The sequence below is a fragment of the Choloepus didactylus genome, chromosome 21 (genome assembly GCF_015220235.1).
Source record: "Choloepus didactylus isolate mChoDid1 chromosome 21, mChoDid1.pri, whole genome shotgun sequence".
NCBI lineage: Eukaryota > Metazoa > Chordata > Mammalia > Pilosa > Megalonychidae > Choloepus > Choloepus didactylus.
The window spans coordinates 924,770-937,260 of NC_051327.1; the positions used below are offsets into that span (position 1 = coordinate 924,770).

A 12,491-nucleotide genomic window follows, 5' to 3' on the forward strand; every position below is an offset into this window, starting at 1 on the left:
TGGTTTTTCTCTTTCAGTATCTTAAATATATCACCCCACTTCCTTCTTGCCTCCATGGTTTCTATTGAGAAATCCACACATAGTCTTATCAAGCTTCCTTTGTATATGATGGATTGCTTTTCTCTTGCTGCTTTCAGGATTCTCCCTTTATCTCTGATGTTCGATAATCTGACTATTAAGTGTCATGGTGTAGGCCTATTCAGATCTATTCTGTTTGAGGTATGGTGTGCTTCTTGAATCCATAATTTTATGTCTTTTATAAGAGATGGAAATTTTCATTGATTATTTCCTCTATTATTGCTTCTGCTCCTTTTCCCTTCTCTTCTCCTTCTGGGACACCAATGACACATACATTCCTGCTTTTCATTTTGTCCTTAAGTTTCCAGAGACATTGCTCATATCTTTCCATTCTTTTCTCTATCTGTCCTTTTGTGTGTAGGTTTTCAGGTGCCTTGTTATCCAGTCCCTGAGTGTTTTCTTCTGCCTCTTGAGATCTACTGTTGTATGTTTCTTTGTGTCTTTCATCTCTTGTGTTGTGCCTTTCATTTCCATAGATTCTGCCAGTTGTTTTTTTGAACTTTCAATTTCCACCTTATGTACGCCCCGTATTTTCATTATAAGCTTCATCTCTTTTGCCATATCTTTCCTAAACTTTTTGAATTGACTAAGTATTAGCTGTTTAAATTCCTGTATCTCAGTTGAAGTGTAAGTTTGTTCCTTTAACTGGGCCATAACTTCATTTTTCTTAGTGTGGGTTGTAGTTTTCTGTTGTCCAGGTATGGTTTCCTTGGTTACCACAATCAGGTTTATCCAGACAAAAACAGGCTCTGGTCCCAGAAGGAAGAACTATTCAGTATCCAGTTTCCTTGAGGGTGTGTCTTAGAAAATTGGTACACCCTGTGAGGCCTCAGGTCACTGTGCTTTTCTGCCCAGCAGGTGGCACCTATCAGCCTGTAACTCCAGACTGGTGTAAGGAGGTTTGGCCCATGGCTGTTTTCCCCCAGGCCCTGGGGTCTGGTTCTAAATGGAAGGCAGGTAGTAGTGCTGGGCCCCACCTCTTTTCTCTTAGGGAAGATAGACCCCCTAGGAGAGGTCATAAGCATTTGAATGGTCTCTCTCTGCCTGTGCTATCTCCACCCTTATCTGGGTCAGAGCCATGGGAACTGAAAATGGCTGAGGCTTTCTCCACTGAGCTGAAACAGGGACAGAAAGACCCCTTCAGGGCCTGTCTGTGGCCACCCTCTGGCTTTCAAAGGTCAGTCATCACCCAAAGCCTCTGTCTGATTGTTGGGGATTTGTAGCTTGTATCAATCAGTCCATGTTTGTTAATTAAAACCCCAGGTGGAGCTCAGCTGAGCTGTATTCACTTGCTTGGAGAGAACTGCTCTCTAGCACCATGAGGCTTTGCAGCTCGGGCCATGGGGGGAGGGGGCTCCTGGCTTGGATCCGCAGTTTTTACTTACAGATTTTATGCTGTGATCTCAGGCATTCCTCCCAATTCAGGTTGGTGTATGATGAGTGGACAGTCATGTTTGTCCCCCTGCAGTTATTCCAGATTATTTACTAGTTGTTATTGGTTGTTCCAGGGGGACTAATTAGCTTCCACTCCTCTCTATGCCACCATCTTAGATAAGTCCTAAATAGATTTCTTTTAAAAATATTTGAAAGATATTTACATGCCAGTTGTTACAAAATTAAGTTAAATCTATACTTTTATGGATTCCTATCACAAAATTAAAATTTTGTCTACGTCTGATAACTAAGAAAGGCAAGGAAGGGACTTTATCTTCAGAGATTGGTTTTAATTGCTCCAAAGACATTTGGGATAAGATCTTAGAGCTATAAACATTTGGTATAGGAAATGGTATTTGTTATTGTTTACTGTAGAGAATTTTGCTTGTTTCCTCATTGTTGTAAGCTATGGTTGTCTTGGGAGGTTAATTTTTCTTACTGATCTAGCTATAATTAGCTCAACAAACATAAAAACCATGTATGTTCTCTTGGAGTTGGGAAAAGACCTTGCAAGATTTTTCTCCTTGCCTAAGTCATATAATAGAAATAAACGGTGATAATGATGGAAACATTTTAAAACACATAGCAGATGGTGATGATGATAGAAAACTTGTATATGTGAAAGTGGTTAAAATGGGGAAAATATTATGTTCTATATATGTTACCACAATAAAAATTAAAAAAAAAAAACACAAAGCAGAATGTAACTTTCTTTGACCATCTTTGCCAATTTTTTTCTGCCAGTGGTTTGCTTTTTACCTCATAGATGTCCATAAATGCTATTTGTTGGGGATTGTATTGTCTACCATAAAAGAATGCTCTGGCTTAGATGCTTTCGGTTATGTGTCCTCCTTTCTCTAAAATTAATATTTCTGCTCTGTTTCCTGTATGTTTGTATTTCTGGTGTTTTGTAGATCATCTCTGATTTTCTTGTTAACACTTTCAACTCATTTGCTTTAGGCTTCTCTCAGAAAAATCATACAGCTAGAAATAAAAACTCCAATTGGAAGAGCTTAGTTTCAAATGTGGTTGGTTAAGCTTTTATATAACTGTTACATTAGGCCTTATCATTGTTATCATGTTCTATATTTTCTGAGGTTTATGCCCCTTTTTTCCTCTTTCATTTGCAATATGAATCATGCTGCCTTTGTTGTTGGTATTGTTCTACTTTTTTTTTTTTTTAAAACAGATTTGTTATCTTCAAGTTTTATTCACAGACACACATCCCTTGCTTGGGTGGGTCAGAGTTTCCATCACGCTGTCTTAGTAACAAATTGTGGTGTTAGGGAAGTGGAATGCAATTTCAATTTAGGAAATGGTTTGAAGTGAATGCTCTCAAGAAGCTCCAATTTCAGAGCTTTTTAATATAAAGTTCAAGAAGACTCTCAGACTTCTCTGCTGATTTAATTATCTTTCTTAATGAATCTATTTAATCAATCAATGTCACGTAGGGCAAGGGTAAACTTTAATGTGGGATAAGGAATGAATTTATCAATCTATGTTATCAAGGCCCTGGGGTAACTCATCACATTAAAGTGTACCCTTCAGTGGTATGTAGCATATTCACAAGGTTGTGCAACTATCACTACTATCTAATTTCAGAGCATTTTCATTACCCCAAAAAGAAACCCCAAAACCATTAGCAGTCAGCTTCCATTTCCACTACCCTCCCCACCCCCAGCCCTGGCTAACCACTAATGTACTTTCTATCTCTATGGATTTGCCTATTCTGGACAATTCATTTAAATCAAATCATATATTTGGCCTTTTGTGTGCAGCTTCTTTCACTTAGCACAATGTTTTCAAGGTTCATCCATGTTACGGTATGCATCAGTACTTCATTCCTTTGGAATCTGCACTTTTAACAAGCTCCCCACTGATGAGTGGACTTTGGAGGGGAAAATAATAGCAAATTCACACAAGGTGAAACTGCAAGTTATTATAAAGACTGAGGGCCTCATTCCTTTTCTGAGATGCTTCCTGTCTTGGTTGTCCCACTGGTAACATGAGGCAATGCTGGCTGTTTGCCTCCCAGAGAGACTGCGGAGGACCAAAATGATGAGTTGGGCAGGGTATCCTGAGCACTCAGGAGGGAGGAGATGTGAGTCTATGGACAGTAGTTCAGTTGCTCTTGGAACTGGGCAGATTAACTGGGCAGTCTAGGGTTTCTTGCTTTATAACTATCCAAGGATTAAGCAATCTATTCTTTTGGGCTTTTGGTTCAATTTCTTCTCATTCAGAAGGAATTATATTGCTGCTGAGGCAGGTATCCCCAGGAGCTTCTGTAAGAGTCCATCTGATATGCAGTGAGGTTAGCACCAAGGCCAGACTGTCCAGAACCCACGAATGTGCCTTCAGGATAGGCATAGCCTCTTTTGAACTGAAAGAACTTATTTATTGGTTAAGGAGGGAATTGTGGCCCCATCTGTAGAGAACATGGTGTGATCGCTGCCCTAGCAGGTCCCAGGATAGGAAGAGGTAAATAGAGAGGCGAGGACCGCAGCCATGAGAGAGAGCCTCCCCCATGGCTGACAGCATTCCCAAGGTAAGCCGGCCTTGATGCCTTCAGGGAGCTCCACCACCAACGGAGCACAGTCCTCGGTCTCCGTATCGGAGTCCCACAGGAACTTCTTGGTCAGGTGAGCTTAGAACTTTTAAGTTTTCTGCCTCAGGGTGACAGGGTGACACCCATTGCATTGCAGCAGATGGAGGGAAAAAAAACCTGTAAGGTGCTGATAGGAAGTTGTTCTGGAAGACAGTGTCCATAAAGAAGTCAGTGGGGAGCTCAGAGTTGATGGTACAGGACAGAGATGAGGTTGATGTAGAGGCAGTGGTGCTTCACCATTGTTTCTTCTAGCTGGCATGGGAAGTTCAGGAGCTGCTTCCAGTGCTCAAATGCCTGTACACATTCCCCAGTAGGAAGCATGCAAAGGCAAACTGGAGTTTGCTGAGCACATCCTAGGGGCTCGTGGGAAACTGTTTGCTGAGCACTATCTCCAAGGCCTAGTTCAGGTCCAGGCTGTGCCTGGTTATCCCTGTCGGCATGGCACTGTCTGGGAACATCTGCATGGGGAGCTCAGAGAAGCAGATCTCCATGCTGGCTCTGGGCTTCATTTTAGGCAGAAGGGCCAGGCCCTCCTGGTAGCTTTTGCACTCAGGGCTACATAGGGTAGATTCTGCCCTCCCTGGTCCTTGGTGTGCTCTTGAGCTCACTGATGAAGCCTCACTGATGAAGTTGGTAAGTGAGATAGCTTCTGGAGTGTGGCATTTAGGCAAGGTCCCAGGAACTGGGACATGGCTTCCACCTCAGCCTCTGGGGCTGGGGACAGTTCCACTTCTACCTGGACCATGTTCCAGGGCAGGAGCATCAGCCCCCGATGTTGTAGGCTAAGGAAGAAGCACAGGAGTTGTAGTCAATGCCAAACTCTGTCCCCTTTGGCATGTTCAGGATGACCACAATGGACCCTTCAAAGAAAAGGCTCTTGGCAAGCTCAGGATCCATCTGCATGGTGGCCGTGGGGCCAGTGGTGGGTGGCTAAAAGGTGAACCCTTCTTCTTTGTCTTCCAGAACAGAACTCCCACCTTGCCCCACCCCTCAGGTAGCATGGAAGCACACCAGCTTTGGGGTAATCTTGATTGCAGCTGGAGTGGCTACTGGTTTGCAATTGGGTTTCTCTAAGGTAAAAAAAGGGAAAGTGAGGTTCCCAAACACTCTTTGATTTTTTTCCCTTCTGCTTCTTCTCTTTCTTGAGAAAGGTTATGTTGCTTGAATCCAGTTACCTATTTGTCATTTAATCTACATATATATTTAAGAAACAAAACTGAAGGCGTGTATATGAAAATATACACTTCTATGTGCTGTATACACAGAATACAGGGTATATGGAAATAAGAACTATAAGAACAATTGGTGTGCTAGGAAATGTTGAGTTCAGGAGATTGGATGCCAACCGATACCGCAGTCTGGAGGCTTTTAATGCAATAGCAGCTTGAGCTGGGTAACTTGAATATAAGCCAAAACACTGGCAGTGGCAGTGAGCCTCATAAATTAGTTTTGATTGCTGCTTGGCATTTCCCATTTTCAGTTTACTAAAAAGGCCACCTTATGATTTGTTTAGCTTCTTTTTGGAAGAATTACTTTTGATGTTTGCATTAAGTATTATAACCATGTGATGACACATTAGCCACCATATAATCTTTATTACAGTTAATTCTATTTAACAGGTTTCTTTATTCATCATCTTTCTACTTCTATTAAGATTTTCCCTTCCTAAATGTCCTTTTTCCTCAATTAATTTTAATTATATAGTAATACATGGATGTCTTATTCTAATTAAAAAATTAAAACATTTCAGGTAAAGTTAGAGCTGCTTTTCACCAGTTCCCACTGCATCCAAGTTCCCTTTCTCCCTCCACAGAGTAACGGCTCTCCGGTGTGTATTCTTCCTCTCCCTTTATGTACCATTTTTAAAATGTGATATTGCCTTTTACAAAAATGACATCACATTGTATAATTTGCACCCCCCCCCCACCTGGTAATAGGAAATCTAACCATATGTCTGTTTTAAATTGTGGTATAAAAATTTCTTAGAATGGATACACCACAATTTTCTGGCCGTAATCTGATTGATAGATATTTGGGTTGCTCTGGTTGTTGGCCATTATAAACAGTGTTGCAATGAACATCCTTCTACATGCCTTCCTGTACACATATGCAGGGTTTCCTTAGAGTAGAAGCAGAGAAGTGGAATTTCTGGGCATGGAAGAGATTTACTGCTGTTGTTTTGTATTTCTACAACTGTGCTGTCCTAGCTACATGTGGCTCTTGAACACTTGAAATGTGGCTAGCATGACCAGGGAACTACATTTGTAACTTTTAAAATTTTAATCACAATTTTTAAATTGAAGCAGTATGAAATATTTCTCTGTTAAATTCAAATTTTTTTTGGTAGGACATTTCACCCTAAGCATTGCATCACATAAAATACCATTGTTAAACATTGAGGACTGCAGTTTGATGTGCCGAACCCGCTATCACAGGACTTGCCCTTAAGAAGCCTGTTATTGCAAAGGAGAGGCTAGGCCTGCTTATAATTGTGCCTAAGAGTCTCCCCTGAGTACTTCTTTGTTGCTCAAATGTGGCCCTCTCTCTCTCTCTAGCTAAGCCACCTCGGCAGGTGAACTCACTGCCCTCCCCCCTACGTGGGATCTGACACCCAGGGGTGTAAATCTCCCTGGCAACACAGGATATGACTCCTGGGGGTGAATCTGGACCTGACATTGTGGGATGGAGAACATCTTCTTGATCAAAAGGGGGATGTGAAATGGAATGAAATAAAGTTTCAATGGCTGAGAGATTCCAAATGGAGTCGAGAGGTCACTCTGGCGGGCACTCTTATGCACAATATAGATAACTTTTTTTAGGTATTGATGAATTGGAATAGCTAATAATAAATACCTGAAACTATCAAACTACAACCCAGTAGCCTTGAAGCTTGAAGACGATTGTATACCAATGTAGCTTACAAGGGGTGACAACGTGATTGTGAAAGCCTTGTGGATCACACTCCCCTTTATCCAGTGTATGGATGGATGGATAGAAAAATGGGGGCAAAAAACTAAAGGAAAAATAGGACAGGAGGAGAGGATGATTTTGGTGTTCCTTTTTTACTCTTATTTTCTTATTCTTATTTTACTTTTTCTGGTACAAGGAAAATGTACAAAAAATAAATCAGAGTGATGAATGAACAACTATATGATGGTAATGTGAACAACTGATTGTACACTTTGGATGACTGTATGGTGTGTGAATAAATCTTTATAAAAAATACCATTGTTATACTGTTGTGCATATATCAAGCATGTATGTAGTTTCTAGTATAACACATAAGCATATCACTGATCTAATTGAGGTTAATGGATTGATTTGGTTCCAATGATTTCTTTCCTATGCATAGATATAACATTGTAATGTTTTCATCTGAATATTTTATGCAGATAAATTTATGAGTTGCAGAGATAGCTTTGTAAATTGCAACTGGTGATTAAATAAAAATATTCTTTTAATTATAAAAAACATTTTTCTATGTATGAACAAACTTTTAAATTTAAAATGAAGGCATATTATTGACACAGAATCAAATGGAGACTATACCAGAATGGTAATAACAACAACAACAAGAGACTGGAAGAAAGTACACCACAGATTTTACGATGACTGGCAATTGCAGTTTGCTGTGGCAGAGTGAATAAAAAAAAACTTTGTTGTGAAAAATTTTTTAAGATAATAACGTGGAAAATATTGAGATTCTTTGAGCAAATACAGCGAATTTGATAAGAAATTTTCTCTTGACATTTAAAAACAAAACCAATGAGATTAGTTAACCTAAAATCAAATAAAATGTTGAACACGAAAAATTTAAAAAGGTTTTAACGGGAACTGAGATTGTAACTTTGGTCAGCTCTAAAATGGCTTGGATCCTTTTACACAAACAAACAAAAATGTTTTTAGCTGGAGTGATGATAAAGAAATTACTTCAGTTGTGAAAATTTTTTTTGAAGATTATGAGGACGAGACCAAAAATGACATTTTTCAAAAAGTGAACAATCTTCAATTAAGCCACCAAATAATTGTTCATAGACTAAAAGAAAATATCAAAGATAAATTGATTGAGGAGGCGGGGCAAGATGGTGGATTGGTGAGGTGTATGTTTTAGTTACTCCTCCAGGGAAGAAGGTAGAAAGCCAGGAATTGGGTGGACTGGACACTGCAGAGCAATCTGACTTGGGACATACTTCATACAACACTCATGAAAACATGGAACTGCTGAGAACAGCGAAATCTGTAAGTTTTTGCGGCCAGGGGACCCGCGCCCCTCCCTGGCAGGCTCAGTCCCGTGGGAGGAGGGGCTGTCAGCGCCAGGAAGGAGAAGGGAGAACTGCAGTGGCAGCTCTTATCGGAAATGCATTCTACTGATCCAAACTCCAACCATAGATAGACTGAGACCAGACACCAGAGAATCTGAGAGCAGCCAGCCCAGCAGAGAGGAGACAGGCATAGCAAAAAAACAGCAAGACAAACTCAAAAATAAAAGCGGATGCTTTTTGGAGTTCTGGTGAACATAGAAAGGGGAAGGGCAGAGCTCAGGCCCCACAGGCTCATTTGCAAAACCCAAAGAAAAACTGATCTCTCTGCCCCCTGGATCTTTCCTTAATAGCCCTAATTGCTTTGTCTCTTAGCATTTCAATAACGCATTAGATCTGCCGGGAGGGCCCTTTTTTTTTTTCTTTTTTTTTTTTATCTTTTTTTTATTTTCTAAAACAATTACTCTAAGAAGCCCAATACAGAAAGCCTCAAAGACTTGCAATTTGGGCAGGTCAAGACAAGAGCAGAACTGAGGGCTCTGAGACAAAAGACAATAATCCAGTGGCTGAGAAAATTCACTAAACACCACAACTTCCCAAGAAAAGGGGGGAATCCTCTCATACCCATCATCCTGGTGGACAGGAAACACTCCTGCCTGGCACTGGCCCCATAGCCCAGACCTACCCCAGACAACCCAGTGTGACGGAAGTGCTTCAAATAACACGCATACACCACAAAATTGGGCATGGACATTAGCCTTCCCTGCACCCTCAGCTGGTTGTCCCAGACTTGGGAAGGTGGAGCAGTGTGAATTAACAAGCCCCATTCAGACATCATTTCAGCAGACTGGGAGCTTCCCTACACAGACCAGCAGCCCAGAACCACCCAGGGGGGATGGCACTCACCTGTGACATAGCACAGTCATCCCTCAACAGAGGAACAGGCGGTGCAAGGCCTGGAAGAGGGACCCATTCACAAGTCTCAGGGGCCACACGCCAATACCAAGGACTTGTGGGTCAGTGGCAGAGACAAACTGTGGCAGGACTGAACTGAAGAATTAGACTATTGCAGAAGATTTAAAACTCCAGGAACATGAGGGAGATTTGGTTGTTAGAGCCGCCCCCCTCCCTGACCGCCCAGACACACACCCCTTATACAGGGCGGGCAACACCAACAGCACATGCAAGCTTGGTACACCAACTGGACCCCACAAGACTTACTCCCCCACTCACCACAGAGACAAAGTGGGGGAGAACTGGCTTGAGGGGAACAGGTGGCTCGTGGATGCCACCTGCTGGTTAGTCACAGAAAGTGTACTCCACAAAGCTGTAGACCTGACAAACTAGAGACAAGGATTTCAATTGGTCTACAAATCCTAAAAGAACCCTACCAAGTTAAGCAAATGCCAAGAGGCCAAAAACAACAGAAAATTTTAAAGCATATGAAAAAACCAGAAGATATGGATAACCCAAGCCCAAGCACCCAAATCAAAAGATCAGAAGAAATACAGTACTTAGAGCAACTAATTAAAGAACTAAAGATGAGCAATGAGACCATGGCACAGGATATAAAGGACATCAAGAAGACCCTAGAAGAGAATAAAGAAGACATTGCAAGACTAAATAAAAAAATAGATGACCTTATGGAAATTGAAGAAGCTGTTGACCAAATTAAAAAGATTCTAGATACTCATAGTACAAGACTAGAGGAAGTTGAACAACGAATCAGTGACCTGGAAGATGACAGAATGGAAAATGAAAGCACAAAAGAAAGAATGGGGGAAAAAATCGAAAAAAAATGAAATGGACGTCAGAGATTTGATAGATAATATAAAACGTCCAAATATAAGACACATTGGTGTTCCAGAAGGAGAAGAAAAGGGTAAAGGTCTAGGAAGAGTCTTCAAAGAAATTGTTGGAGAAAACTTCCCAAATCTTCTAAACACCATAAATACACAACTCATAAACGCCCAGCGAACTCCAAATAGAATAAATCCAAATAAACCCACTCTGAGACATATTCTGATCACACTGACAAATACAGAAGAGAAGGAGCAAGTTCTAAAAGCAGCAAGAGAAAAGCAATTCACCACATACAAAGGAAACAGTGTAAGACTAAGTAGTGACTACTCAGCAGCCACCATGGAGGCGAGAGGGCAGTGGCACGACATATTTAAAATTCTGAGTGATAAAAATTTCCACCCAAGAATACTTTATCCAGCAAAGCTCTCCTTCAAATTTGAGGGAGAGCTTCAATTTTTCACAGACAAACAAATGCTGAGAGAATTTGCTAACAAGAGGCCTGCCCTACTGGAGATAGTAAAAGGAGCCCTACAGACAGAGAAACAAAGAAAAGAGAGACAGACATGGAGAAAGGTTCAGTATGGGTACATTAAAGGATATTAATAGAGAGAGGGAACAATATATACGACAAACATAAACCAAAGGATAAGATGGCTGATTCAAGAAATGCCTTCACGGTTATAATGTTGAATGTAAATGTATTAAACTCACCAATTCAAAGGTATACATTTGCAGAATGGATCAAAAAAAAATGAACCATCAATATGCTGCATACAAGAGACTCATCTTAGACACAGGGACACAAAGAAATTGAAAGTGAAAGGATGGAAAAAAATATTTCATGCCAGCTACAGCCAAAAGAAAGCAGGTGTAACAATATTAATCTCAGATAAAATAGACTTTAAATGCAGGGATGTTTTGTGAGACAAAGAAGGCCACTACATACTAATAAAAGGGGCAATTCAACAAGAAGAAATAACAATCATAAATGTTTATGCACCCAATCATGGTGCCACAAAATACATGAGAGAAACACTGGCAAAACTAAAGGAGGCAATTGATGTTCCCACAATAATTGTGGGAGACTTGAACACATCACTCTCTCCTATAGATAGGTCAACCAGACAGAAGACCAATAAGGAAATTGAAAACCTAAACAATCTGATAAATGAATTGGATTCAACAGACATATATAGAACATTACATCCCAAATCACCAGGATACACATACTTCTCTAGTGCTCACGGGACTTTCTTCAGAATAGATCATATGCTGGGACATAAAACAAGCCTCAATAAATTTAAAAAGATTGAAATTATTCAAAGCACATTCTCTGACCACAATGGAATACAATTAGAAGTCAATAACCCTAAGAGACTAAGAAAATTCACAAATACCTGGAGGTTAAACAACACACTCCTAAACAATCAGTGGGTTAAAGAAGAAATAGCAAGAGAAATTGCTAAATATATAGAGATGAATGAAAATGAGAACACCACATACCAAAACTTATGGGATGCAGCAAAAGTGGTACTGAGGGGGAAATTTATAGCACTAAACACATATATTAAAAAGGAAGAAAGAACTAAAATCAAAGAACTAATGGATCAACTGAAAAAGCTAGAAAATGAACAGCAAACCAATCCTAAACCAAGTAGAAGAAAAGAAATAACAAGGATTAAAGCCAAAATAAATGACATAGAGAACAAAAAAGCAATAGAGAGGATAAATAACACCAAAAGCTGGTTCTTTGAGAAGATCAACAAGATTGACAAGCCCCTAGCTAGACTGACAAAATCAAAAAGAGGGAAGACCCATATAAACAAAATAATGAATGAGAAAGGTGACATTACTGCAGATCCCGAGGAAATTAAAAAAATTATAAGAGGGTACTATGAATAACTGTATGGCAACAAACTGGATAATGTAGAGGAAATGGACAATTTCCTGGAAACATATGAACAACCTAGACTGACCAGAGAAGAAACAGAAGACCTCAACCAACCCATCACAAGCAAAGAGATTCAATCAGTCATCAAAAAGCTTCCCACAAATAAATTTCCAGGGCCAGATGGCTTCACAGGGGAATTCTACCAAACTTTCCGAAAAGAATTGACACCAATCTTACTGAAACTCTTTCAAAACATTGAAGAAAATGGAACACTACCTAACTCATTTTATGAAGCTAACATCAATCTAATACCAAAACCAGGCAAAGATGCTACAAAAAAGGAAAACTACCAGCCAATCTCCCTAATGAATATAGATGCAAAAATCCTCAACAAAATACTTGCAAATCGAACCCAAAGACA

At 40.2% G+C, this 12,491-nt stretch overlaps 1 protein-coding gene and 1 pseudogene across 1 annotated transcript in view; both read right to left on the reverse strand.

The window, feature by feature from the left end:
• TNRC6A (trinucleotide repeat containing adaptor 6A) overlaps window positions 1-12,491 on the reverse strand; it is a 273,917-nt gene that overhangs the window by 202,915 nt on the left and 58,511 nt on the right. The gene's annotated exons all lie outside the window — the stretch shown is intronic.
• On the reverse strand, window positions 3,966-5,020 carry LOC119517467 (annotated as a pseudogene).